This window comes from Polypterus senegalus, chromosome 11 (genome assembly GCF_016835505.1).
Source record: "Polypterus senegalus isolate Bchr_013 chromosome 11, ASM1683550v1, whole genome shotgun sequence".
In the NCBI taxonomy this organism is placed as follows: domain Eukaryota; kingdom Metazoa; phylum Chordata; class Cladistia; order Polypteriformes; family Polypteridae; genus Polypterus; species Polypterus senegalus.
Genome location: NC_053164.1, coordinates 22,571,979 through 22,595,004, shown reverse-complemented (window position 1 = coordinate 22,595,004; position 23,026 = coordinate 22,571,979). Strand labels below are relative to the sequence as shown.

Genomic DNA, 23,026 nt, shown 5'->3' with positions numbered 1-23,026 from the left:
TTCCTGTCTACATACTTTTTATATACTCCTAATTTTAAAAGCACCCACGCACCACCGTCACAATAACCCCACCTTCAATGGGCTTTCGACTCTGTTCATGGCCTTGTTTGGACTTCTGGGTGGAGAGAGAAGTGGGCGGTGGATCCTCGTCTATTTAGTGAACATGACCGGGGTTATTTGTTCTCCCTACAGTCATTTGCGTCCCTTGTACTGTATGCGAATGTCCAATGAGAACGGAAAACCACAGACACCAGCTATTCTATTGGTTGAACTTTCAATGTCATAAAAAATATTCGTCCGTCAGTCGCTATATGATCGTTAACTGACATCTATTTTGACCAATAGTAATAGCGAATTACAAAAACTCGCGATATCGCGACCAATAGAAGTTGACTCTGATGCAACCGCCCCATTTGGAGGCAGGGCGTAGCTTGTTTGCTGAAGTCGCAATCACAAAGCTGAGCTGAATGGCAAACAACACGGGATAGAGTAAGATGTTGAAGGTCCGGAAGATGGACACGAAAGTGGCTTCAAGATTGGCAGTGTTTAAAAACACAGTCTTCGCGCGGTAGCCCTTGAATGCAACTAAAGTGCAGATGTGAAAATTTCCAGACCGTCCAAGTAAGTACGAATAGGTTTCTTTAGAATTTTACAAATGCTGTACTTTTAACAGTGTTGTTCCCTGCAAGGGAGCTTAGAAGCAATACGATTATGTAATGCACTTTAGCCTCACACTGCGGAGTTTATATTCTATAACTTAAATACGAAGACACTGGTGAGTGCAAACTTATAGTGGCTATTGGAAAAAGTCGCGATCCGACCTTCCTTATGATTTGACACGTAGCTGTTAAAAAACCTAACAAAATCCCTCCCCCACATCCAGTACAGCAGGTGCTGTTCCACGGGCGCTGAACAGCGCGTCTCGTTTTCAGGGTTTATTAAGAGTTCAGCAGTGTGTTCTTCTTTTGCATTTGCACATTAAGGTTGACGGTTTTTTTTTTGACGTTTTCAAAACTCGCTGGTGTAAAGCGGTCATAAACTACTTTAGCGATGTCTGCTGTTCGAAGTGGAACGCATCATTTGTTGATTTTCATTTTTATTTTTTAATATCCGAGGCGTCCGTTTTGAATAATGGCTTGGTTTCGAGTCAGATTTATTATTCCAGTTAAAATTCTTCTTTTTGGAATCATCTGTCTGTCCGTTCTTTGTCACTGAAGGTATTTTTCGATTAAAGAAGCGGTATTATTCATGAAACATGTCGACGTTTGTAGTGTTAACCAACGTTAGTATTTAAAGCTGGCGAAATTGGACATATCTGAACACACTTCTGTATATCGCATACACAACATTGATTGCTTTTTCATGTCTGTGATTTTCTTCTGCGGACACGGGGGCAAAACAAAATGCATTCTGGAATCGCGTCTGTCCAAAGCGACATACAAATTACAGCTTTATCTACATTTCTGCAGTATGTATGCTGTCAAGTTTTGTGACTCACGCAGTCACACTGTGACCCTGTGGACTTGTACTTCACTGTATAATAAAGGGGTGACAATTGTAGATCTTGTAGGCCTGCAGTGACCGCAGGTTTTCTTCCCATCTAACGTCTTAATTAGTAACTTATTACTCCTGCTAATAGAACTATTTTCCCTTAATTGCAATTACTGTGCACTTTAAGACCCCAAACCCTTAATATTTAAATATTGCTTTTAGAAAAAAAAATGTTTTAAACATTCCTGTTGTGGCAGAATCGCAGCTTAAACAAGCACTTAAATTAAGTATTGCATTTCACTGATGGGAAGAATTGGCAACTAATTGTAGTGTGAAAATGGTGTCTCTCCACAGTTTCAGGCTTCTTTAGTCAGTTGGTCATCAGGTAGCTGGCCATGCACCTGATTATTGTTTGGCTGCTGCTTAAGATGAAAAAATGATTCTGAATCTTAAAAATAAAGGTGTAACTCATTATTTGAAAGACCCTTTTATTCATGGTGCTGTACAACATTTGAGATACAATTTGTCTTCTTTCTATTGGAGTAAGGCAGGTGAAGTGACTTGCTTGTGGCCTCACAGTGTCTGTAGCAAGATTTGATGTGAACCCACAACATCAGGGTTTGAACCCCAAAGCCTTAACTAGTATGTCACCCATTAGCAGAAATAGTACTTGTGTACTAAACGGACGGATGGCATGACAAAAGAAAACAGAAGTGTTTTGACGAATTAATAATATATATTTATTGGGATAAAAAAATATTGAAATATACAGAAATTGGAATATTATACAAAGGTTTTCCCCTACCCATTTATAGTGTTGGGCTCCGGTTTCGCTGCCATCCGTTTAGTACAAGTACCACAGAAATAATTGATTACTAAGTATGAAAGTGGCTAGGTGAAAAATGTGTATTTACAGTGGCCCTCCAGGATATGCATCTAACCCTAACACCTGCCATAATACTACCCCTACTGTTAAGCACAAGAAGGTGGTTGGCTTAAAGGTGTTTATAGCCCCTGGCTGCAGTAACCCGTTCAAATAATCTCATGTATGGTTAAGTGACATACGCTTGCAGTGAATGTGTATTACAGTATAGATTAAATTCATAGCCTGGTATTTGTAAAGCATGTGCAGTCAGGAATTTATTTAAACTGTCACCACGGGCAATTCTATGCAGTCTGTAAATCCTTAATTCCTTTTAAATGTTACATTCAGTATTTTTCCAGACACAGTTATTTCAATCATTGTATATGTTAATTTGCCGCATGAAACAGTTTTCTATAGTGAAACATATTTTATAAATTAAAAAAAAAAACAAACTCTAGCCTACTCATGCATGTTATATATTTCCGGCGCCACATCTGAGTGGCAGCCTTTCCAGCAGCTCCGTATATGACTTTATCTTTTTACCTTTTTATCTCTATTTTTCTCTATTTCACTGATCACTTCTACCACTTTCTTTTATGTGGAATTGCTCCCTGGATTTAATATTGTTTCTTTGTATCAGTATACTGCTGCTGGATTATGTGAATTTCCCCTTGGGATTAATAAAGTATCTATCTATCTATAATGGAGATAATGGAATCCAGGGTTCAAATTAAACCTTAAATGTTATTGATGTATATTTTGAGATTGCACACATACTGCAAAACAGCCTATCCAGGTTGTTTTGCTTTTTTCCCCTTTTTAAACATTTTTGTGAGATTTAACCAAATTAAAAGGAGACTGGCTGCGCGCTTCATTGTGCTGCTTGACTACCTCTGCTGCACACTTTCAGGGCCTGGGGTGGGGATTCACTCTGGAAAGTTGTTGCCAAATGTAATTCTTGACGTTATTATGAGGGAGAATCTAAAAGTAAACGTAACTTACCCCTTAATACCATTAACTGTGAGTAGATGAATATAACAGTTCTGTCACTTCTCCACATAGTCTCCATTTTACACTTCTTGTATCATTCCACTTACTTTTTTTATTCCTTGGGAGAAGAACCTTTTTGGCTGCTTACAAATTCACGGTCCGTACCACTTCCATAACCGCATCATCAGACTGCATAGAACCTCTAAGTGGACAAAGATGTCATAGTTGCATGGTGTTAAATCATTGCTGCAAAGGAGATGTGGAAGACGTTCAGACTGTGACTGTTGAATCGCTTCCACCGCAGACAAAGTCAGAGAGGCGAGATTGCATTGGTTTGGACATGTGCAGAGGAGAGATGCTGAGTATATTGGGAAAAGGATGCTAAGGATAGAGCTGGCAGGGAAGAGGAAAAGAGGAAGGCCTAAGAGAAGGTTTATGGATGTGATGAGAGAGGACATGAAGGTGATGGGTGCGATAGAGCAAGATGAAGAGTGCAGGAAGAGGTGGAAAAAGATGATCCGCTATAGCAACCCCTAATGGTAGCAGCCTAAAGAAGAAGATGCCACTGCATAGTGATGACACATTTTACCTAGACTTTCAAAAAGCATTTGATACAGTTCCACACCAAAGATAAATTCTGAAACTAGAAGCTGTAGGCATCAGAGGTGACCTACAAAACTGGACCTCTAGTTTAACCAGCCGGGGGGGAAAAAAAAAAAAAAGTACTGATAAGAGGAGAATGCTATACACAGAGCAGGGTGATCAGTGGAGTACCTCAGAGGTCCATCCTTGGACCATTACTTTTTCTGATTTATATTAATGATATAGATTCTGGTATAGTGACTAAACTTGTGAAACTCACAAATGGCAGACACTGAGGAGAAGCAAAAAGAATTCAAAAAGACCTGGACAAGCTTCAGAACTGGGTAAACGCCTGCAAAAGTGAAGTTTAATATAGAAAAGTGCAATGTGCAACATGTGGGCAAAAGGAACATCAATTATACATACAATATGGGAGACACTGAGCTGCAGGAAGCACCCTCTGAAAAGAATTTAGGGGAGTATCTTGACACAACATTTTCATCGCCTAAGCAAGACACTCGAGCATTTAAAAAGGCAAATAAAATGTTAGCGATGGCTCTGAGGCTAGAGATCTGCACTGGTAATCGGTCGATTGCTGATTCAAATCCCATAAATGCCAGAAGTGACTCCACTCCGTTGGGCCCTTGAGCAAGACCCTTAACAAGCAATTGCTCTGTCCTGGGTATGATGTTAACTTGCGAGTAGGCCCTCCAACCTGCAGGGAAAACTTGGGGGTTGGTGGCACGAATGACACTCTAGCTACCATAAAAAAAACCTCCCAGTGTTCCATTCCACCTGAACTAGTGTGGTGTTGAGGTGTCACCTGTCGCATGGCTGCACTCGTGTCCTAATCTGGGATCCTGAGGTGGTTTGTCACGTGGTGGGTGCGTCAATGTGCTGTATCAGTGTGTGCTTCTAACCTCTGTATCATAAAAACTGTCGAGGGTCAAGTGATGTTATACTCAAACTGTATAGTGAAGCAGAAACCTTGACAACCTTTAATTGGATGAGATATTGGGACAGCTTAGCTGTTAGATAAACTGCCTTGTTGGACCAAATGGTCTCCTCTCGTTCGTTAAATTTCATATGTGCATTGTTATGGAGCAACAAGACTGTTTTTGACAGCATTCTTCTTCTTTTACTGCAAATTTCAGGTTTCAGTCCCTCTGCCGTTATTAAAGGAATCTCATTTTGGCGCTGGGGCAATCATGCAGTGGAGTGTACGTTTTAATTTGACCATGGCTTCAACTAGACTAACGGCAGAGCACAGTGCTGTATGGGTTTGAACTTCTCATAAGCCGTCGTGAATGTGTGGCATTGTGTCAGTTCTACCTGTTGGCAGTTACTGTGTCATTTTCAGATTGTCTGAACTTTTTGTTTTACCCTCAGTACATGTTGATTCCCAGATGTGAATTGCAGTCTCTGTTCCGTAGACAACTAGACGGTAATAACTTAAAAAAAAAAAAAAGTCGCACTTTAAATTACTCGTATTCTTTTATGATACAGAAGCTTATTTAGGTTTTTCACAGAGAAATTGTCTACTGTTTCTGGTATGGTAATGCATGTGTGTTCCTCTGTGGTTTAGAGAGTGAAAGACCAAGTATGCAATCAAGTGACCAAAACTGAACAGATGTTTTAGGGATACATTAGTTTTACATGCAGATGTTTTAGAATAGGCAGAATGGTAGCAACTGTGCTGTGCTCCACAGCACCAGGGTCTGCATGGAGTTTGCACTTTCTTCCCATGTGCATTTACAAATGTATTGGTGTCAGTGAGTTTACTCACTCTAGAATGGTGTCCTCCATTCTTATTATTATATCTTCAGCAAGAGCAACTTGGCATGCTCTATAAAATTTATTAATTTATGGCATTTCACTCTTTTACTCCATCCATTTTCCAACCCGCTGAATCTGAACACAGAATCACGGGGGGTCTGCTGGAGCCAATCCCAGCCAACACAGGGCACAAAGCAGGAACCAATCCTGGGCAGGGTGCCAACCCACTGCAGGACACACACAAACACACCCACACACCCACACACCAAGCACACACTAGGGCCAGTTTAGAATCGCCAGTCCACCTAACCAGCATGTCTTTGGACTGTGGGAGCAAACCCACGCAGACACGGGGAGAACATGCAAACTCCACGCAGGGAGGACCCGGGAAGCGAACCCGGGTCTCCTAACTGTGAGGCAGCAGCGCTACCACTGTGCCACCGTGCCGCCCGTCACTCTTTTACTGTTGTGTTATATTGTACACTCTGCCTTGTTTTCATTTTCTACATTTTTTTTTTTTTTAATCCCGCATGCACACGACACACCATGGAAAGTGTGGGACGAGCACATCGGCAAAACGGTATCCCTTTTACTTTTCCTCCTGCCACTAATACACAAGCGAGGTGAGCACGTCGGCAAAAGGAAACCTCCAAAGAAAGACGGTTGCTTAGCCACTAATACACAAGCGAGGCGAACATGCCAGCAAAACGAAACCTCCAAAGAAAGACAGCTGCTTAGCTGCTAATACACAAGCGATGCAAGCACATCGGCAAAACGAAACCTCCAAAGAAAGACAGTCGCTTAGCCGCTAATACACAAGCGAGGTGAGCACGTCGGCAATACAAAACCTCCTAGGATAGAGATGCCCAGAGTAGTTCCTTTCAATTACCTGACTTTAATTGGCTTCTCTACATTTCAGTTTTTTTTCTGATGATTTCAATGAGTTTCTAGGACTTACACAGCTAGTGTATTATGAATCCAATCCAGAGAAAGAGGCATCAGTCTGTTAAGCAGACCCAGCCTTAAACTGAGAGAAGCCAAAGAGTACAGCCTGGAGAAAAAAAGCACCTTACACGCCATGTGGCATTTCTGGAACCAATTATTATTCATCATGTTATAGTAAATGGGATTTATTTTTGACGATTAAAAGTCATATTATGATTGCACTATACCACATTTCATAAGGCACACCATCATTATCTGTACAGAGAAGAATAATTCAATTCAGACAGTAAGAAGGTACAATGCAAGATACTTTATGTACATGGTAAAGTATGTCGGAGGATGTATAAAAAAAACTTACAAATGTTTAAAAAAAAAAAAAAGGAAAATTAAACTTTTTTGAGGACATGTAGCTTAAGAACGTTTTATTAAATTATTTCACAGCTCTAGTTGCTGATCTGCTGTTTCATTCCTTTCTTTAGCACCTCAGTATTTAGTGTGAACTCCACAACACTTTTTTTTTTTTTTTTACTGAAATGTGAAAAGTTGTCTTTGACGGTGGTTTCACTGGATTGTCATGGTTTATTTTATACAGCTGATTAACAGTATACGAGGCTTCTTTTATTCTTTAAAATGTGTTTGGATAAATGAAGTTGAAGCTTCTTTTTTAAATTGCATCACCTGTGGAATGTGGCTGAATAGCTTTTTTAAAGGGAATTGTCATATATTGCATCAGCATTGTCATCATTGGCGACCCTTTACAGGCAAAGCGGGAATGCTTTCCATGTAGCCTGTTGGCAATCTAAAGATGGCTATAAAAACCAGTCCAAGATCCAGACTGTATTTTTATTTAGACAGAGGTTACTGTTCAGAGCTATGAGAGTAGCAGAATTATTTAAACATATAGTGGCCCGAATCAAAAAGGCCTTGTTTCCAATACTCTTGCTTTGCTGATTTATCCAAATGAACTTTGAAATTTGAGCCCCGCGATGAGTTGGACCCTGTCCAGTGCTCTTTCCTGGTTTGCCACTAAACTTGCTAGAATATGTGCTATATCCCTCTGACCTTGGATTGGATTAATTCAGTTTGAGAATGGCATAGTGTATTTTATGGTTAATAAATCAAATGACAACTTTTCGTTTGCCTAAAATGTGAGCACTGGAAGGATAGTAGATTTGCTGGGATGTTACAAAACAGTTATATTTACATTACAAATTTTGATCAATATCAAATGAATTTGTGCCACCAGCACTTGCAGTGCACAGTTGTGAAATTTTGATTTAATTTTTAAGTTCATTTATTAAGAAGTTATAGTGATTTATTTATTTACCAGTAATGGCGTACTGCACGATAACATGCAGTGAATACACTTGACTTGGGCATTCATAGTTTTCAGACTCTTACTCTGTCTCTGTTTAGCATTTGTTTGCTCAGGGGATGATGCGCTTGTTACTTCCAGAGCAGCTCTTCTTTTCTCCACCCTAACAGCCTGCATCTTATGTTCTTTCGTTGGCATCTTTTTACATTAAAACTGATTGTTAGTTTTTGTGTTGCAGTTACTTAGTATGTTTTCTTTAATTTTTCACTTAAGCTGGCACTTATGTCTTCAATCTGCCTCAAGAATGATTAGCGAAGGTGGTAGGGAATGAGAGCGACGCCTGTACGCATGCGCCGCACGGCCGCCCTGGTGCGCGCTACCGAGAGTTGATTCTACAATAAAATAATAAAATAAAAGAGTAATAAAAATTTATCACCTCGAAAGCAGATAGTAGATGTCACGTAGTATACCTGTACCAAATTTCAAGTTAATAGGTGAAACGGTTTGCGAGCTACAGGTGATTTAAAATTGTGGACAGACAAACGAACAGCCATGGTAGCGTATTATATAAGAGGATTAATTAACTAGCCGTCCCCCATGGCTTTGCCTGCGTATTAGTGAAACAGGACAGTGTGGAGGGCCCCGCCCAGCTCTCTACTCCTGACGTCACTCTTCCCCCTTCCCTCGGCCCGCAGCCTCTGTCTCGGATTAGCGCGAGTATATCACTGCAACCGAACTATGATTCTTCGCGCAATGAGAGAAGTTGCAAAATCACCCGGAATGTTCAAGGAAATTAAAGAGAAAAAAAAAGATCTAAATCCTTTAAGTAGTTGTCTCGCTCGCCTAAGTGCAGTTAAGGTTACGCCCTGAAACATACACGTGAGATAGGAGGGCCTTGCAGCCTGATGAGTCTATCTTGGATTCGCACTAATAAATCGGTACCGCAAGCGAACTACGATACTTAGCGTGATGAGAAAGTTGCAAAATCAACGGAATGTTCAAGCAAATAATAGAAAGATAAAGATCTAAATCTGTTAAGTAGTTCTCTCATGAAAAGTGGACAGACATACAAACGGGTCTAAAAAACTATAAGAAATTTCGGGCTTGGACCACAAAATTTTTTAGAAGTGTTTCTTAGTGAGCACCTATAGGCCAAGGGTAGCCTACATTCTAAATTTCAAGTCTCAGGTCCTCATAGTTCGGGAGATTTTGTGATGAGTGAGTCAGTGGTATTTGGCTTTTATAATTTATATAGATTATTATTTATTCTTAGTCAATAGCATATTAACACTACCCACACTTAAATTAGAACATTAGAGCAATCCGTGCAAGAACAAGCCACTCAGTCCAACAAAGCTCACCAGTCCTATCCACTTAATTCTTCCAAAACAACATCAAGTGGAATTTTAAAAGTTCTTAAAATTCTACTCTCTACGACACTACACTGCTTGGTAACATATTCCAGGTTGTCTATGGTTCTCTGTGTAAAGAAAAACTTCCCAAGTTTCCAACTGTCCCCCAAGTTTCCAACTGTGTCCCCGTGTTCTTGTTGAACTCATGTTAAACTAACAGTTGCGATCAACTGGACTAATTTCCTTTATAATTTTGAACACTTCACTCATCTAAGTCCCTCTGCTGTCCTAGTCCTTCTGTAATGATTTACCGGATTATAGATTACAGTGGCATGTAAAAATGTGGTCCCTGTTGCTTAAAATGTCTGTTACTGTGAATAGTTAAGTGAGCAGATCACCAAAAGGCATACAGTTCAAGATGACTCATTTCTTTTCAACATTTAATGCAAGATGAGTGTATTGTTTTGTACATTTGTACAGTGAAAATAGGAAAGGAGCACCATGCAAAGGTTTGGGCACCCGAAGATATTTGAGGTCTCAGATAAGGTTTTCCCAAGGTGGTCTCTGACCTTCATTAGCTTGTTAGGCTGTGACTTGTTCACAGTCATCCTTAGGAAAGCCCAGGTGATGCAAAGCTGTAGAAATTCTCGGACTCCTCAAACTTTGTCCCAACACTCAGCAGCCATGGGCTCCTCTAAGCAACTGCCTGGCACTCTGAAAAATAAAAGCAGGAGGAGGCTACAAGAAGACAGCAAAGTGATTTCAGGTCGCTGTTTCCTCAGTTCGTAATGTTAGCAAGTAATGGCAGTTAACAGGAATGTTGGAGGTCAAGTTGAGGTCCAAAGACCAAGAAAACTTTCTGAAAGAACTGCTCCTTGGTTTGCTAGAAAGGCAAGTAAAGACCCTCGTTTGACTGCAAAAGACATTCAGAAAGATTTAGAAGACGCTGGTAGCAGAATAAAACCTTTCCTGTGTCCTCGCCACAAAATTCATTGCCTGAAGTGTGCAAATAAACATCTAAACAAGCCTGATGCATTTTGGGAACTAGTCCTGTGGACTGGTGATGTCAAAATGGAACCTTCTGGCCACAGTGTGCAATGGTGTGCACGGGGGTATGTGCTTTGGGAGAAGGGGGTCGGATACCAGGAAAAGAACATGTCTCTGACTATTAAGGGTAGCAGTGGATCAATCCGGCTTTGGGCTTGTGTTGCAGCCAGTGGCACAGGGAACACATCATTGGTAGAGGGAAGAACGGATTCAAGTAAGGAAGCAAACGTCACACCATCTGTATATAAAAAAAAAAAAAGAAAGGAAAAAAAAATTGATGTTAAAAAGAGGAAGGGTCCTACAACAAGATAATGGTCTGAAACACCCCTTCAAATCTACAATGGAACACCCCAAGAGGCACAAACTGATGGTTGTGCCACGGCCCTCACAGTCCCCCAACCTAAACGTCACTGAAGATCTGTGGATACTGTAGATCTCAAATAAGCAGTGCATCATGCAAGACGGCCCAGAAATCTTAGAGAATTAGAAGCCTTTTATAAGGACAAATGGGTGGAAATACCCATTATGATTAATATAAGTAAGAACTGAAAGACTACAGAAAGCGTTTACAAGCTGCCAAAACTTCAGTTTCAGACCCTTTTCATTTGTTTGGTATTTTGTACCAGTGAATGATGGAAATAAAAATGTAAACTTGCTTAGAATATTAAAGAAATGTGTCATCTTTAACTGTATGCCTTTTTGGTGATCAGTTCGTGTTCTGCTCACTTAACTATTCACAGTAACAGACATTTTAAGCAAGGGGCCCCACACTTTTACATGCTACTGTGTCTGACAATCCACCTAGCTTGGTATTGTCTACAAACTTAATCAGCTTGTTACTTATATTCCTATTAAAATAATTTATATATGTATTAAAAATAGCCGGCACCATAAACCTCTGCTTCCTGTGTCTAAGCCAATTTTGCATGCATTTACAAACAACACCTTGCATTCCCACTTCTTTCTCCCACAAATTCTATAGGCACTGCTAATGTTTCATCTGGCCAGGATCGTATAATGAAATCTCTTGTTTTGGATTAAATATTGTACTTGCAGTGTTTGTGATGCCATTCAGTTTGATGTAGCATTTGATCAGACCTCAATAGTAGTGTAAAGGCTCAGATGAATCCTGTTCCAGCATAACCAGTCCCCCCCACCCCAAACACACCAACAAATGGAAAGTATATTTAGCAATCAATTGTATAGGTAATATAAAACTCTTGCCTTTTTTGCTCTGCTCCTATATTGTCATGAAGCAAGCTGTGGATCATCAGGCATGCTGACCTGTGCAGTCATTTTGCTAGATTAGTTTAAGTGCAGATGATGTTATGGTATAAAATTATCTTTTCCTGCTTGAGTAATATTTTATCCAAATCTATATATGTACATTTGCTTATTATCACGTATTAAGCTAGAGCTGAGAGTTTATTGCCTCTGGGATGTAAAGGCCAGTGCCTTAGTTGCTGCAGTACACTACTTAATCATCAGGTAAACTTGTGTTGGAAGTTGGTGATGCCAGTTTGTTGAAAACCTTTTCATTTACAGCTCAATATTTTAGTCTCTAGGGGCCTCGTGCATAACACCATGCGTAGAATTCGCACTATAACATGACGTATGCACAAAAGCCGAAATGTGCTTACGCACAGAAAAATCTAGATGCAGGAATCTGTGTGTACTCCAACTTGCACGTTCTTCGCTACATAAATCCCGGTCAGTGTGAAAAGTAACGCTCGTGCACGCGCCTACTGTCCCTTCCCAACTCCTCCCAGAATTACGCCTGTATGATTATGCAAATCAATATAATTAGCCCTTAAGCTCAGCCTTTTGTGAAAAGACAATGGGAAAAGCACGGGGGAAAATATAAGAATTTCAGCGAATACCAAGTGGAGGCAAAGGAAAGACATACTATTTGTTGATTTAAACAGTAGTATAATCAGCAAAAGGAAGTTGATTGAGTGACATAGCGTGTTGGAGAAACTTGAAAGCTCAAGCTCACAAAGTCACACAGTGCCCAAAATAAAAAAGTCACATATCAAAGTCGCCGTGAAAAGGCGAGTTGTAGCCCAACGTCTGAGTGTCGTATGAAAGCTTATTAGGGTACAGAGATAAAAAAAAAAAAATAGGCACACAGTGGGGGAAAAAAGCAGGAAATGTCAACTTTAATCTTGAAATCTCCACTTTAATCCCGTCGTTTATTTTGTCATTAAAGTAGAACATCATAAAATTGATTAATTTACTAGTTTCTCAAATCCCATCGTAACTAAAGTAACACGTTAAATGCTTTGTTTTGTATTTGATCTTCTATGTGCTCTATGTGTGTGAATCATTATGTGCTTCTTAAATCGGCTTTCTCTTCCTCCGACAGGACACAGAATCCATTACATTCGTGATATTACAGGTGTCTGAATACTGTAATTAAAATAGTGAGATGTATACGTGATATCTTTTTCATGATGATAGGAATAAAAGCATGTTATTAAACATGGGAACACAGTGGCGACACTGTCTCTTCCAAATGTACTAACCTCTAATTCCTGTTCTTACTTTTCTGTCTTCAAATACCCAATCGCCACACAATCAGCTGTGTAATAGACGTTAAGCCATCTGTAAGCTTACAACAATGATTCTTCAAAACTTTTAAGGAACATTGAAATATCTTCATATTACGTCTTTCCATCTATCCTTCCAGCATAAAGCATTTAATCAGGATCAATCTGTGAACTAGCTAGTGCTGCCGCAGTGTGTCCTCACATGTTTAATTATTAACAATACAGATTATTTAAATGAAGTTAGTTTTATCTGTATAATATAATCAATATATTTTGCTGCATTTCATCTTAAAAATGATATTGTCATCATATATGAATACGCACTTTATAAAGTGGTGCAGGTTATGCAATATTATAACTGAAGTGCAAGTTTACAGTGAGGTAATTGTACTTATAAGTACAAACAGTTCTACAAGGAGCACTTGATGGACTGATTGACTGTTTAAAGTTCTTGGGATGAAACTGTTTCTGAACCGCGAGGTCCATACAGGAAAGACTCTGAAGCATTTTGCCGTGGCTGAGGCAGCGTGTGCTTGATGCTGTATCCCGATAATTCTCTTTCCGATCCTCTGCTGCTGTGATTCACACTCAGATACAGTGATATAAATACTCCGAGTGGTGCAGTGAGAGTAATATGGAAAAAGATGATCCACTGTAACAACCCCTAACGGGAGCAGCTGAAAGCAGAAAAAGAAGGTGCAGTGAGAGTAACAACGCTAAAGCAGTTATGGTATTTGGAATACTATGGCTATTCTCTGGACCATTCTATTGTTACAGGTTAATTACAATTAGATGCATTACACTAATAAACAATATGCGGTTAGTTTCAGTGTTTTTATAAAGCTGCGTCAGGAATTTGCATCTAACCACACAGGAACAGTAGCACTGCTTTGACGCTGGGTGCCGCCAGTCTGCAAAACCGAGCGGAGAACTTGCGTACGATGGTATGAGGTACCATGGAAATGTGCGTGGCTTTACGGCAAGTTTAGGTTTTATAGATCGCGATTTGAACGTGGAAACGTTCTTACGCAACATTTCTGTGCGTACGCACTGTTTATACATGAGGCCCCAGGTTGTGTTACTATTACTAAAGGTCTTCCCATTTTCTTGTGGGGTCGCTATACAGTGGCATTCAAAAATATTTAATCCCGTTGAAAGTCATAATTTTCTGCATGACAAAAGATTTGCACACATTTTCCCATTCAGTATTTTTAATGTGAACTCCTTAGGCCAGGTTTATACTTCACGCAACGCATGCTCCAGCGGACGCTCCTGCTACGCAAGCGTTGTACTGTTTATACAGTACTTTCGTGCACACTTTACGTAAATCTGGAAGGATCCACCAGGTGGCAGTGCGAGATATTATCACGGTGAGAACAGGTTCGGCTTCACTGTGTTGTGAATTGCCTGGAACACCCATTAAATTCTGAGGACACCTTTAATGGTTAAATCCATCAATCCAGGGATGTGTCCATTCCAGCAAGTATTGGGCACGAAATAGAAACAATCCCTGGACAAGGCCTCAGCTCATCGCAAGGTGAATACAAGCACACACATACTGTACACTGGTGTCATTTTAGTGTCTCCAAATCTGCGTATCTTTTGGAAAGAGACTGCAGCACAGTGGAAACCCAGCAGGAAAGCAGGGAATTCCAGTGATGTGACTCCCTGTGAGACAGCAGCTCTACCGCTCCGCCACCGTGTCACCCCAATCTGTGTAATTATTAGCAGTATTCATTATTTAAACGAAATTACTGATTTATCTGTAAAATGTAACATACATACATTAATGCATTTCATCATGAAAGTGATATCTCTCTATTATAAAAAGAAATCCTGTCCTGGAAAGCAAAAGCAAGGCTACGATACGTGATCTTCTTGGGAGACATTTAAAAGACCCACGAGATGAAAGAGACTTGCCACGGTGTGTCTCACGGGAACATAAAACGAGATTCTTGCAATACACACCCTACTTACAAGCAATATCAACAAATAAGACCAAATAAGTCGTCGAAGCAGCACACACAGATACAGGTGTCTCAGTGCACATCATTCAATGCACAAAACGTAGATTTACACAATAATGGAACATACACTATGTGAATCTGTGGACCCGTAATAGTTAAAGAAACGACAAGTTTATTAAACACAATTCGGTCGGGTGTATGTTTATGATGATGGAGAAGCGATCACAACGCAAGCAGCAGAGACACGAAGTAGGAAAAAGGACAGCAGCTGTAAAGTCTTTAAAAAGATCGAAGGGCAGCACGACGGCAGATCCCCCCACCCCCACGAGCAGCGTTATACGTCCTGCAAGAAAAAATTTAACCACGCCCACGGCCGTAAATAAAGGGACATGTATTGTTTTTACAACATCACGCGAGACCAGCTAGTGAGCCATCATTTAAAACAAGTCCACAGACATTTAACTCAAGCAGTTGTTGGATTGCATCTGTCAGACAAGCATCATGTGCTCCCAGCTCTTAAAACAACGACAAGAGAAAAGCAAAATGTGCAGCTCGCCAGCAGTAGGAAGACAGCAGATGATGCAATGGCATATCCTTAACGTACGTTCAGCCGCACCTCGCCTTCACAATGCGAGCAGCGTTGCATGTCTAGCGAGGAAGAGATGTAACCACGCACGGGGACGAAAATAAAGGACAAGTGTTGTTTTTACAAAAATTAAGGTAAAAGTCAAAACAATGCATATGTAACAATTCCAAAGAAAATAAATCTCTTTAAATTGTATATTGCCTGCCTAAGGTAAAGTCATCCCTCATAGGGGATCGCAGGAATTGTGGGAAAGAGGTGTCCTTTCATCGGATTAGCGCTATTTCAGCTGTGGAATGGCCAAATGGGGTAGGCAGCTTGATGAATGAGGTATCCAGGACCCTAAACAAATCCAAATCCATATTATGTGATATCATCTAATGTGAAATTCTACTCCGTACTTCTAGAATTTTTATTTTTATACTGTATTGAGGATTTATTCTGTTCTTTGTATTGTACTGTATTGTATTGTCCCCCTTCTTTTTGACACCCACTGCACGCCCAACCTACCTGGAAAGGGGTCTCTCTTTGAACTGCCTTTCCCAAGATTTTTGATTTATTTTCTCTACAAGGGGTTTTTTTTTTTTTTCTGGTCTTCTTAGAGGGTCAAGGCTGGGGGTCTGTCAGGAGGCAGGGCCTGTTAAAGCCCATTGTGGCACTTCTTGTGTGATTTTGGGCTATACAAAAAATAAATTGTATATCCGGTAAACCAAACACGGGGGTGGGCGAGCAGGGGGCGGAGCCCCAATCAATTATAAATCTAAGGATTCTAAATGTGCAGAGGGTTGGAATATCATACATGTGTTCTGTGTTCTCCATTTCTTCTTCTGGCTTTGTTGATTTAGCCGCTCCTGCGCACGGTTCCCTCACCAGATTTGAACCTATTTCGCTCCCCCATCTGGAAAAAATCGTTGCCTCAATGAAGCCTTCGGCTCTCCGGACGATGTGGTGCCGTCCAGACTGCTGAAAGATGTGTTTCCTGTGATTCGATATGATGTCCTAAAGATCATAACTAGTAGTCTATCCTCGGCTATAGTTCCTCATGCTTTCAAACACGCAGTTGTACATCCAATTGTGAAAAAACCTGATCTTGACCCTGCCATTCTTTCCAATCTTCGTCCAATCTCCAAGCTACCTTTCTTGTCAAAATACTAGAAAAAGTAGTTTATGAGCAATTAACTCATCACCTACAGGACCATCAGGTAATGGATCTTTTTCAGTCAGGCTTTAGGCCCCAACACAGCACAGAAACCGCGCATTTACGTGTCCTAAATGACGTCCTTTTGGCATTGGACTCAGGATTCCACGTGGTTATGGTTCTTCTCGACTTATCTGCTGCTTTCGACACAATCGACCACGACATCATGATCTCCGACTCGAATCCTGGGCTGGTGTATCTGGCTTAGCCCTCGACTGGTTCAGGTCATATTTCTGCAACAGGACTCTCAGAGTCATGCTAGACGATTTTTCATCTGAATCAGTCCCACTCCCATGTGGGGTTCCCCAGGGTTCCATTTTAGGGCCACTACTTTTTCAATCTACATCCTGCCTTTAGGTGCAATTTTAGAAAGCATGCAATTTCATATCACCTATATGCTGACGACTGCCAAATTTATTTCTCCCTCAAGCCAACTGACTCCACCAAACCTCTCCTCGACTGCCTATCTGACATTAAGGACTGGCTGGCTGTAAACTTCCTTCACCTGAACGATTGAAAAACCAAGGTCATTGTTTTAGTCCCGACTGCAAACAGGCTCCACCCCTTGGCCTCGTTTCTCTTCCCATTCCAGTAACTTCGTCTGTCTCCAATCTTGGAATCAAAATGGATACGTTCCTGAAAATGGATGCTCAAGTCAACAGCACAGTAAAATCCTGCTTTTTCCATCTAAGGCGAATCGCCAAACTCAAGCCTATTCTTTCTAACCACCTCCTGGAATCAGTAATTCATGCATTCATTACGTCCCGGCTTGACTACTCTAATTCCTGCCTTTTGGTATCAGTAAAGCCACACTTTCTAGACTCCAACTGGCTCAAAATGCGGCTGCAAGGCTTCTAACTGGAAGTAGCAGAATCCAACACATTTCACCAATTTTGAGAACCCTTCACTGGCTGCCGGTTAGATTCAGAATCGATTTTAAGATTCTCCTCCTAACCTATAAGGCATTAAACGGTCTAGCCCCCGCCTATTTGAGTGTCTTGCTCCATTGTCACAATCCCCCTCGTGTTCTTAGATCCACAGATCAGCTGCTCCTAACCGTTCCCAAGGCACGTTTTAAAGCTCGTGGTGAAAGGGCTTTCTCCGTCTGTGCACCCAGGCTCTGGAACTCCCTGCCCTTAGTGGTTAGGCAAGCCGCTTCAGTCGCCACATTCAAATCTCTAAAACGCACTTCTTCACATTGGCTTTTAATTCTTAACCTGTTTCATTTTCCACTTGTCTTTTGCTATTTTCTCTATTTTATTTGGTCCCTTGACCTGTTTTTAGTATCTCTGTTTTAATTCTCTCTTAATGTTTATTTTTTAATATTTTGCTTTTAGTCCTGCTTGTTGTAACTGCACAGCGCTTTGGTCAGTTGTAATGCTGTGTTTTTAAGCGCTCAACAAATAAATATGGTATGGTATGGTATGGTATGGTATCATACATGTGTTCTGTGTGGTGATCTATTGCTGTTTGCCGCTGCTGGTCAGGAGGAAGCCCCAGGATAAAAAAGACTTTTAAAATGTATCGTGTCATTACGATTGGGAATATGCGATGCTTGAATATAAAAGCACCACGAATGCATTTGTATGTCGGCATTTTGCTTCACCACATTGAACCATTCATCAAACATAGAAGCGCACACATTGATCCCGTAGGATCCGCATAGAGGCCTTCTGTCACATTTAGATAGTAAACAGAGACTCCGACATTACATTCCAACTTTTAGCACACTGTGCCCCCAAACTTTTTGCTGGTACAGTAGCTCGCACATGCGTCGTGTTAATTTCTGTGAACCTGCTAAGAGGACGCATCAAAGGAACGCGGGGAACGCATGGCAGCCATGATGCATACGCGTTCTGAGCGTGAAGTATAAATGAGCCCTTATGCTGTAACAATACAATTCCAAAGTCAATATAAACCATTTTCTGTAGATATTTAACTGAAGAATAACTAAAAAGTTGAGTTTTTGCATAAACATTTAACCCTCTGTACTTTAGATGCTCCAGGTTTCACAAATGACAAATTAGTGACAAACAGCAAAAAGGTGACAGTCATTGGACCATAATCAGACAGAATTGGTACTACTTGTGAGTCCTTTCTATCTCTCTGGATGTGAAAAGCACGCTTTGTAAGGACCGTAGTTTTTGTTAGACAATCACTGCAAAAATGAAGACAAAGGAGCATTCTGCTGATGTGAGAAACAAAGTCATTTAAATGCACAAGGCAGGAAGTGGCAACAAAAAATAGTTGCCCATTAGGCTATGCTGGATCCATCATTAGAAAGTGGAAGGTTCAACACAGCACCCAGACTCTTTCCCATTTCCCACATTCACAACACAAGCACAATACTTTTCCTTTTCCCCTTCAATTCTCCTTTTCACTACTCCGGTCAAGCGTCATTGTCCTCCCCAACTAGTGGCTGTTGGCTCCTTTTATAAGGCACCCGGAAGTGCTCCAGGTGCTTGATTACTCATTCCCTGCAGCACTTCCAGGTGTGGTGGAAGGACTGCCCATAAGGGCTTAGCAGGTCCTGCTTCAGCACCCCCTGGTGGCGCCTGCGGATCCCAACAGGATTGCACCAAACTCCAACTCCCATGAAGCCCTGCAGGAGTCCGAGGCACCACTGCAACCCAGGGGGTTGCCATCTAGTGTCCCGGAGGAGTTAATGTTCTGCCCACGCTTACTCCCTCAGTCCTCCCAGTGTGGCACATGCTACACAGGGCACAAGGCATCATTAAATATTTAATACATTGAGCATTGTTGAATACAGTAATTGATTCCTTTTATATAAAGCTCTTCAGTGAACACTGGTTCAGAGCCCTTGCACAATTTTGCATCCATAAACTAATTACAAAAATAATTTAACCATATGTCATTTACATACTTGGTCACACAGTAAATTCAACATACACCTTAAACAAAACAGAAGCTAATCTCTTTCCCCGGACAAAGCAAATGACACAAATGAGCTACAACAGGTACCATCCACTCGCATGTGCAGATGACCAAACGCGCAATGCATTGCAGTAGCTGTAGTTCTTCAAGCCATTACTACAAACAAAGGTCTTGGCAAAAGCAAGCTGTACTTCAAACAGCATGAGAGAGAGAGCTTTTATTTCTTTCATATGAAATTATAATAAATACTCCCGATGAAACTTATCTCCTCTCTCATTGTCCGACTGAAATGACTGACAAGCAAAGATACAGAGGGACTTGGAAAGCATGAAAAGTTGGGCAAACTTTTCGCAGATGACTAAGTAAGTAAACATAAAGTATGATATGTAGGAGGTAAAAATGTTAGGTTAGAATACACAATGGGAGGTCTGAAAATTGAAAGTACGCCCTTTGAGAAGGATTTAGGAGTCACAGTGGGCTTGACACTTATCAGCTTCCAGACAGTGTTCAGAAGCCATTAAGAAGGCTAGCAGAATGTTATGTTATATAGTGCCTTGATGTGTGTAGTACAAGTCCAAGGAGGTTCTGCTCAACCTTTACAACACACTGGTGAGGCCTCATCTGGAGTACTGGGTGCAGTTTTGGCCTCCAGGCTACAAAAAGGACATAGCAGCACTAGAAAAAGTCCAAACAAGAGTGACTAGGCTGATTCAGGGCTACAGGGGATGAGTTATGAGGAAAAATTAAAAGAGCTGAGCCTTTACAGCTTAAGAAAAAAGAGGAGACATGATTGAAGTGTTTAAAATGTATGAAGGGAATAAGACCAGTGCATCAAGGATATTATTTTAAAATAAGCTCATAAAGATAATGGTAGCACAGCTGGAAACTTAAGGGTAAACTTCGCACAAACATTACAAATTTTTTCTTTACATAGAGAACAATAGACACGCAATAGTAGTGTGGTAGACATTAGGACTGTAGGGAGTTTCAAAACTCAATTTGATGTTTTTTTTGGAAGCGTTAAGTGGACAGGACTGGTGTGCCTTGTTTGGCTGAATGACTTGTTCTCGTCTGGATTGTTCTGATAAAACGCATGTATTAAAAAGGGTGGGTGGGCAGATGGCACACGCGAGCTTGTATGGCAAGTTAACTTCAGCACTGAAATGAAAATGACAGATGTGGCACATGAATGTGATGATTTTCAGGGTGTTATGAAGAGTGACTGAATAGGGTGGACATTTTATATAGTACAGTGACCGTGGAGTATGTTAAAATTTAAAAGCAGTTTTAGCGGTTGGTTCGGACAACTGGTTGGTCCATATTTGGCATAGTTTGAATCTGTAACGGAGGTGCAAAGAAGTTAATTTCATGTGCTTTGGGGAGGAAGAATTCCTTCTAACACTATTTTAAAATGGGTCTATATATATATATATATATATATATATATATATATATATATATATATATATATATATATATATATATATATATATATATATATATATATATATATATATATATATATATATATATATATATATATATATATATATATATATATAAATTCACTAAGGCAAGACAACCATGGAAAGCACGCCGGAAGGGTTGTGGATTCACTTAGCCGCAGACAAGCAAGACACCTATGGCGCACGCAGGAAGGAGCCACGCCCACCAACTCCTGGCACCTCCGAGCCACGTTGACTGTTCATAGAGGCATGTTTCTCACGGAGGTGAATTGCCATATGCAGCGTGTAAAACAGTTTGCGAGGGGTATCCAATGGGATCCTTAAAACAATCCTTTCCAACTGAGGTTAAAACACAATAAAGTAAGCAGTCTTTAAAAACCGAGTTTTCGGCCACGACGCACGACCGCGTGCATCATAGCATACTGTTTTACACGCTACATACAGCAATTCGCATCTGCGACAAACATGCGTCTTCTTCACTCACGGACAATTATATGTTGCTCTCTCCAGAGTTCCATCTTTTCATTCACTTTCTGTTGTATCCTCAAACCCTCCCTTTTTAGACAACTGTGTCTTTCCAGAAGTGTTCAACTAGCAATAAATAATTATGTGGCGTTTGTTATGCTGCGGCTTAACTATTGTGTTGTATTTTGCTCTCTCTAGAGTTCCATCTTTTCATTCACTTACTGTTGTATTCTCACACCAACCCGTTTTAGACAACCGTGTCTTTCCAGAAGTGTTTAGCATTCAATAAATAATTATGCATGAGATTGAGCGTGTGTCTACCCGGCGCAGAGAGGTGTGAGTAAGCCGTTGAACCCCATTCGAGCTGCAAACCGTGGAATTCCCACTAAGTGCGACTCATACGCTCCCACTGGTTGCGTCCCTACCCTTTGTGCACACCCCCCTCCCACCTCGCTACTACCGTGGTCGGGTGTCTTGGTGGATTATATTTAGAAAAGCAGCCAAAACCGCACAGAGCGATGAAACGTCTACGTGAGTCACATGTGCATCAGGACTGTGTAAAGACGACAACAACTCGAGTGACGAGTTGGAGGTGGGCACGAGCGGGCAGTGCATACTGAACAAGAAATCAGCAGACTAGCATGACGGAGGGAGCCGAATGGACGTCCTTCTTCTCTCCTGCTGTTCCACATGCGCCTGAGCGCAGTGCACTCGTGCACTTGCATCCCTCCGTCTGGCAGGACAAGGCACGATGGCGGTCCGCCAATTTTCAGTCACGGACGATTGTGTGTTGGTCCGTTCCGTGCATTGTTACAATGTTGCTTTTCTTGCTGATTTATTACATTACTGATTTTTCAAATGTTAATTTTCTCCATGTGCTTAAAAATCAATAAAAAATCGGCCTGATTATACGCCGCAGGTTGGCCACTAAACTTTAATCTACTTTGTAATGTGAAGGACATGTTTGGACCATTGAGAACTGTAAGAATATAAAATTTCAAAAGATGGTGACCAGCTGTAGCTTCAGCACAATGCCAGTTGGTAGCATTAAACATTTAAAGTCTGGACTGTTTGCCTAATTGTTCAACTAAAAATGTATCCTGTCATCTATAAATGAATAGTGTGTTAATTTTTTTTTTTTTTTTTTTAAATGAGTAATTTATGCACTTTTTTCTCCATTTATTAAACTGTTAAAAGAAAACTAGGATTATGTTGAAGGATTTGCAAACTCGTTTATAAAAATATATCGTTGTGTTAAGGATGGAGCTCATTTCTGAAATGTTCTTTTCTGAAATCATCATATTGTGTTGCAGCCAAAGAATATATTTCTCTCAGCTTTACTAAAACTTGCTCAGAAGTATTTACATTAGCATTGCTGTACCTCAGGGATCTATTTCCAGTTTTGAATTATAATTATTGTTTTATTAACAGCGTGGGAAAGGCATTATGTAAATGTATTATTAACAATACATTTGCTTTACACTGACTTTATTCATGTAAGGTAAATGCTTGAAATGAAACAAAAGCATTTATGGTTTTA

The 23,026-nt window shown here is 40.6% G+C and overlaps 1 protein-coding gene across 1 annotated transcript in view; it reads left to right on the top strand.

Annotated features, from left to right (window-relative positions):
* Positions 1-430: 430 nt before the first annotated feature.
* Positions 431-23,026, top strand: part of sertad3 (SERTA domain containing 3) — a 28,930-nt gene continuing 6,334 nt past the window's right edge. The window contains exon 1 of the mRNA XM_039768157.1: positions 431-621. The gene's annotated coding sequence lies outside the window, so the exon portion shown is untranslated. The remainder of the gene's footprint in view (positions 622-23,026) is intronic.